The sequence below is a fragment of the Saccostrea cucullata genome, unplaced genomic scaffold, assembly GCF_032062105.1.
Source record: "Saccostrea cucullata isolate Sc308-1 unplaced genomic scaffold, CSIRO_AGI_Scuc_v1 ctg6464, whole genome shotgun sequence".
Classification (NCBI taxonomy): Eukaryota; Metazoa; Mollusca; class Bivalvia; order Ostreida; family Ostreidae; genus Saccostrea; species Saccostrea cuccullata.
In genome coordinates this window covers 1-7,727 of record NW_026928455.1, presented here as the reverse complement: position 1 = coordinate 7,727, position 7,727 = coordinate 1, and the positions used below count along the sequence as shown (strand labels likewise).

Genomic DNA, 7,727 nt, shown 5'->3' with positions numbered 1-7,727 from the left:
ATGAATTCAGAGGACCCTTGGCTGTTTCTCCGATGAAGGCAAGTCTAATCTATGCCTCAGTGATGATAAAGTACGTGTGTATCGTCGTCCCGAAAAAAACTTTTCGCAAGCTTCTGAAATTCACGATACCTCATTCTGTAGAGCGCTTGTTCCTGATCGGTAGATTTTGAGTCTAAAAAACTGGGTAGCAAATGTTCGCTCACCGTGCACACGACACTTTGAAGTGAATGTTACAGGTCTTTCGGGTGGATTAGTCTTGAAGAGAGGCCCTTTTTCATGGCAGGTGTTGGCACGATACAGCTTTTTCACTGCTGAATGGCTATGATTGCCGAGTGAATGTCAAAATTTGAAGCCCTTCATTGATATATGGTAATGTCTCTATATGAATGGAAAATTTACAAATTGATGATGCGAGGGAACATGATCGCTTTGTCTCCTTACAACACTCATCTTAATACAATTGATGGAAATTTTAGATCAAGACTTAAGCTCTGAAATCTGCAATCAATAATTCTTTTTCCTGAATGGCTGTCAGTAATATTTATCTTCAAAAGATAACACCAGATCCACTTGTGGACGAATTATTACAATTTTAGCTAGTTGAGGTTCGAATGGAAGCCAATTTATCATACTTGAGTCTGACTGATTGGGTACCCTTTTGATGAACTTGAAAGTAAAATGTATAGGAACACAACACCCACCAAACACTATTAACAACCTTCTAGACCATCTTGAAAAATAGATAACACTGCTTATGCTACAAAACTGAAAGGGCTTAATATATGTGAAGCATGAGAATGCAGAAAGGAGCATCAAAGCATACAGTACGTAATACGGACGTGACATTTCACTAAGTGTGTAAGTTTGATGTGTTATTAAAATGTTGAATATTGAACTATTTGCCTTTCGAATGTCTTCCACTCTCTCTCTCTCTCTCTCTCTCTCTCTCTCTCTCTCTCTCTCAGTCCACACTTGATTTCATATCATCACATACTTCTATTTTTCTTATTTATACAGTTTGATTTAATTATTGTAATTGATTGAAACTGACTCAACATTTTTATTAGAAAGTTATATATTTTAACTGGGGATGTTGAATTTATTTAACAAATAAAAAAAAAATGAAAACTTCAAAAACTAGTATCTACCACCTCATGAATGCAGATCGCAGTGCTTTAAATCAACACAACATTTAAAAAAATCTTTTTTTTTCAAATTACCTGATTTTGACAAACCGTATTCAAATGATTGAAATGGTGAGTTGCTGTGTATGTACGCTGAACTTGTATTGTCTCTGAAGGTTAGATGTACATTTACGTGATACTCCATACTTTCTCCCACAGGTGAATCGGCCACTAAGGGGATCTGTGTAAATGGTATAAACTTTATTGTATTTGAAATAAAAGACATATAATCTATACTTATGAAGCATCAAAACTAGATGGGCTACGATTTTATATATCTGCTTGATACTTTGTTAAACGTGATTCATCGAAAATTATGTGTAAAAAATTGCATTTTATTTGTACAATCTTCTGAAGTAATCATTTTAAAATCAAGAAATTTGCATTTTTCTAAAATTAAACACAAATTCTTGAGGGCAAATTGCTAAGTTTGCGTCTCGTTTTAAATTCTTCCTGTACGGTATGCTGTAAATTCCTTTTTTTCACGAGTACTGATTATAACTAAAAAAAAACACTTTAACGTCATATAGCGCGAATGATATTTCGAGATTGAAGAGTTGATAAAAGAACTTAATCGATAATGGATTTTAGCATATTACAATAAAAATTGAAGCCAGTAATTCAATTTCGGTAATTACCCTTCTTGTGAAATTATGCTAAAATTTGCTCCTCGCGTATAATTAAGAATCTACAGTACCTATTTACCTCTATAATTTTTTTCCCGAAGATCTTCCAAATAAAAAAAAATGGAGATTAGTTATATTTAATCAAATGTATCTATATTCAATTTTTATAACAAAGCAGTGTCTATTTCATCAAAAAGTCTTTTCTATCGAGAACAGCAGAATGTAATTTTTCTGATATATTTTTCGTACAAAGCTAGCATGGTCCTAATATAAATTGTTAAGCTTGCCTGCTTGAAATTTGGATTAACATATGATACACATGAATATCTCTAAATAATTCCATACCCCTATTGATTTCAGATGCTATGCAGGCTCGATTCCTGACAACATCAGAATTTTGGGTGAGTCAATGGCACCAGCAGATATTATTATTTCGTTCTCAACCTTTATATCGTATTTTCCATAGGTTTTCACCATCGATATCCCAATTGCCTTCTTATTTACTAATAATAATTACTGAATATCATAAATTGAGCAGTGTCAAGTTAATTTTAATCATAAATCAATTCATCTTCTGGTTATGTTAACGTATAGAATCTTAAATCTTATTATTTTTTAATATTTTGTTTATCTCCACTACATGTATGTTATTCGCCCATTGTTTTAATCATCAAGTGTAAAAGTATATTCAACATAACATGTGACTCGTCTGCTCGTTGAAATTATCAAATATTTGGATTTGCATTCCTTTTTTATATAAAAGTACTATACCACGCGCAATAATCGGAAGAAAAAAATAGTTCTCGGCAATTAAAAAATTGTAGAGACTAGCTTGTTTTTTAAGACAATTTTAAAGGAGGCAAGAGAAGAAAGAAATATTATTTGTATTTTGTACAGGAAGCAATCCACATATATTTAAACTTTTCTATATTTATTCTTCAACTTGTTTTTAAAACGATATAAACAATATTTGGATATCTAGAATACCTTTGTAACAAATGCGTTGTTATCACGTGAAGATTTGGACGGTTCGTGGCTGGTATTAGGAAAGCCATAGCTGTACTCCATCTTTCTCCATTTCTCACAGTCTCTTGTCCAGGACAATAGCCTTGTGTTGGTTAGAAATAGAGGAATGTTAGTTTCATAAAGGAACGAAGAGAAATGCACCTTTAGAGTATCTCGCCCTTGTTTAATGTACTTTTGGCCTTGAAAAGAAACTTGTACTCATTCAAAACTTAATTTACTTTTAACGATAACATGTGTAAGTTATGTCCTCTGTCAAATCATTTTATATTAAATTACTTAAATACAGCTTATTAAAATTAATAAATGTTAAATAATTTAAATTAAATATATGTTATTAAATTACATCTAACAACATGTATAATTAAATTATGTAATAAATTTCTGTTCTTTTCTCCCACAAACATAAGTGTTTTTAATCATCATTATTCACATATTCTAATACATAGCTTTACAATACAAATATACATTTTCTGTATTTTGTTCAAGAGAAAGAGAGGTGACCCCCTGTATTGGATGAATAATTGTTAATTGTAACAGTACAGCCATGAAAGTTATAAGGCGTTACAGTGGACACTGAAGACTTTGGAATTTCCTGAATATTTGCAAAGATCGTAGGGTCATTTAACACTGCTGCAAGTGCGTCATCATCAACATTACCAAGCCAGTCAATGGACTCGGAAACTGGTTGCACTATTTCGTTGAAAGCCCCGGGGACTGCATTTGAGGTTGGTTGAAGAGACATAGATGATGATCCATGAGAATATGTGATTGACTGAACACTTGATGATGAGGGCCTTGATGGAAATACTTCTGAACCATGAAAGAGAGGTGAGTATATAACCTATTTGCGTCCTTCCATTGCAGTCTACCACTCTGTATCCCATTTCCTCCATTCCCTTTCTATACACATTGTCGCTGAGAATTGTGGCGGTTCCTTCACTTATAGTTAGAGGACCACCCATTCCATGATATGCTGTACAGATTAATAAAGAAAAAATGAAATATTTTTAAACAGGATGAGTACTTCTTTATCAACAACAAAGTTAATGATTATGTTAAAGGGTCATGGCCAACGTTTCAGCTCCATATATAAATTTTCAATTTTTATTCCCCCCCCCCCAATTTTATGCTTACAAATACAATCTAAGGTATATATTATTATTATAAAAACACATCTCAGTTGTCAAAATAATAGAGAGATTTAGAGCTTTTTACCCTTATTATGTAAAGAAGGTCCTTGTCTTCCCTTTGTTTACATAGGTAAAATATGTAAGTCTATTTTCGATAGAATCATTTTTTTTAAACAACGAAGTTAATCTTAAATTCGAGTGATTTGCTGAATCGAATCTCGTTTTGTTATTAACATGATGTTTTCTATATGTAAAAAAAAAAAAAAAAAAAAAAACAAGACACAACTTTTGTTTACAAACGAAGAAATATAGGTCTTGTATTTCCCTGGTGAATTAACAAAGTAATGATATTTTCATTTTTTGCTGAGAATTCCACTGTTGGACATGGAGACCGGTCCTTTGGATGAGACCGTATCAACCGAGGCCCCGTGTCGCAGAAGGCACGGTGCCGGCACAAAAAAGATCCCTCCCAGCTCAATGGCCCTAAGTGCCTAGTATATGACAAAATTTGCAGCTCTCTGATCGGCAAGTGGTTGCGTCGCCATATGAGTGAAAATTCTCGAGAGGGATGTAAAGCAATATGCAATCAAACAATCATTTCTTGCTGATCATTAGATTTGCTTCAGATAGAAAATTTAAACATTGAAATTTGAAAAAAAAAAAAGATAAACTGTCTATGTCCCTTCCACAATATGTCTTAAAATCGAAATAATTTTAATGAGTAAAGTAAAAATAAAATACGTGAATATTGCAGACTTGGTATTTGCATATCTTCAGACTTGATGAAATACGGAAGCACGTCCTTGTAACTCCGTCCATATACACCCTCTCTGGCCCAATTATCGAAGACATGTCGGCTACCTCTTATATAATGCATAAAGTCTATTGAACTTGTGCCGCCAAGGACACACTCTCGTGGTCACGTACATTTCTAAAAAAAAAAAGATTTAAAAAAAAACAACAAAACAAATGATCATTTAAAAGAATAAAAAGTCTTGACCGTGGTCTTCATTTTATTAGATTACCGATGATAGTTATTTATAAAGAAATTATAAGAGAAACAGTTAATAGTTTTGCTAAATTGTGTATTACTCTAAAGAGCAAATATTCGACAGATAAAACTTTTTCAACTTTTGAAATAATTTTCATAGTTTTAATTTTCAGGAAGAGTTATGTTCATGGGCGTATGTTTCAGTGGATTATAACTCATCAGGTAGATAGTACATAATGTTTATAATATTCCAAATAAATAGCATATTCCAAAACAACTTAGGAAAATCATTTAGGCATTTTTATACATGATTTTTAATGAATTCCATAGAATTGCAAATTGAGAAAAAAAACTCAGTATTTGTCCTGCAAGTAAGATAAAACCAGCCTTCTTTATATTTTTATAAAAGGAAAGAAAAATAAATATTTCCATTTTAATATACTGATACCTTATCTTTCTGATTATGACTCTAAACTTCTGTTGAACTGTCCTGAAATTCCAGTCATGTTTTGTCCTTTGCAAAACTCTTGCCGTGGATGGGACCTTCATCATTTCATGTTCATCCTCGGAACCTCCCGTCTCTACAATAAGCACCGAGGATCCTAGATCTTCCGAAAGTCTGTTGGCAAGAACGCACCCAGCTGTGCCGGCTCCAACTTTTAAAAATATAAGTTAACCAAAGAAAATTAGAAATATATTTTTTGATGAATAGCATTTTATAAAAACAAGGGGAAAATATAAAACACATGTAGTTTCATCAATGATCAAACAAATGAAGATAACGAAAGACATATGTCTTAAAAGTGTAAGCATCCATAATTCTTTTTTACAAAACATACAGATACATGTAGTACAAAAAACAAAGCGAAGGGCAGTGTTGATCTTCGTAAACAAAAATAATATTTTAAAAATGATCATACCTGTAATGTAGCTGTAATGACTGTTTATCTCTCTATTTTCTCCCTCCAATCCTTCAAATAATATTTTTTCCATTTCTTCTTGCACATGTATATGGTTGTACAGAAAATGTAAAAATAACACCCAAAAAAGATTCCACCTCAATTCAACGACACAAGCGCAAATGCCGAGGTATACCAGAATGCCCAAATAGTTGAACGCAATCTAGAAAAATATTATAACCGGGTCAACCTCATTGAGGGCTCCCACCTATGATAACTGTTTATCACACCTCAACCATCAAAGTTTGAGGAGGCAGAGTCCCAAATGACGTTGGGCCGATCATAAGATCTGACCTGCATATTCTTGTAAGAACAAAGTTCTTGAACCCCAATCTAAACATGCCCGTTGTTGTTTCATAAAGTCAGTTCCAAGAATGACCGGATGGCATTAAGCTTCAATAATATGAAACGTATGCTTTAAATTTAGACCTCCGATTTTGATGTTTAAGTCAATTTTCCCATTAACTGGATGTGAAGTTCCTCCTGCCCCAGTTATTTTTGAAATTTCTGAAACTTTTATTTTGTCTTTCTGAGTTTTCAATTTTCTTAATACTTGTGGGTTGATAGCTGAAATAGAAGAACCCGTATCTAAGAGAGCATTGAATTTAGAATGCTGAAAGGAAATAGGTACGTAACATTTGTCTGCAAAACTGACCAATGTCCCAACAGATTCAGCATCATGCCTGTCTCTAGCAGAACCATTGTTTTTCTTTGTGTTTTGGCTTTTTAAATTGCTGGAGACAGGCGCGAATCCCTATTGTGGAGGTTTTCGCGTCTGTCTACAAGCCCTTGAAAAATGACCAATTCTGCTGCAATTGTGACATACAGCATCTCTTGCTGGACACCTATTTCTATCCGGACACCTTCCCAAGCAGAAATAACATGTGGGGAAACTCATGCGTGGTTGGAATGTGTTAGTAGAGTTGTTAAGAGGTTGACGTTGCACATTAGTAACCCTATAGCGTCTCGGGGCACGATATCTCTGTTGCTGAAATTGTGGCGCATATTGTCTATTGTACCGAGGGCGCTGTTGTTGCATTGTGTAATATTGTGGTCTGGGCTGTGGCAATGTAGGCACGACTTGTTGTTGCTGTACATAATGGGGTGGGGGGTAACCTTGCTGTGGGAACCCTTGACCAACAGCATTTATTTCGGGCTTCAAAATTTCATCTTTTATGTTTCTTATTTTTGAAAATAAAATTTCATAAGTTTCTAAAGCACTTATTTGCGATGGTTGCGATTTCTCTGCTAATAAGGCAATTTGCCTTAATCTCTCAATTGTTTTGGGGTTTTGTGTCACAACAAAAGTTTTAAGATCGTTTCTTAACCCATTCATAGCCACTGATAACAAAACATTTTCTGGCACATTTTTGATTGACGCTGTTTTGACTATTCTCGTCAAATAGTCGCTTACTGACTCTGTTACATTTTGTTTCATTTGCAACACAGATAGATCCACAAAATTATCAAGTTCTCGAAAGCGTTCTTGAAACAAATTTTGAATTGTATTTGGATTTGCTTTTTCTTGAAAGGGTAAAGAATCGTACCAAACCTTTGCATGTCCTTCCAAATGGAAAGGAAATGCATCTACAATCTTGTTATGTGGCAAGTCATGAAACTTTGCCCATTGAAAAAAAATAGTCAACCATGCAACAACATTCTTAGTACCGTCCCCTTTAAATTTTTCTAACTTAATGGTGGAAGACATTTCAGAAAATTTTTGTGTCCTACCTGACGTCTTATTGTTTGAATAAACCCTAAATCTGTCCTCGTCCAAACTCTGTTTGTTTCCTGGATGTCCCACAAGATTT

The 7,727-nt window shown here is 33.8% G+C and overlaps 1 pseudogene; it reads right to left on the bottom strand.

Moving 5' to 3' along the window:
• Window positions 1–1,220: 1,220 nt before the first annotated feature.
• Window positions 1,221–5,950, bottom strand: LOC134277639 (oxygen-dependent choline dehydrogenase-like; annotated as a pseudogene).
• Between the last annotated feature and the right edge of the window lie 1,777 nt (window positions 5,951–7,727).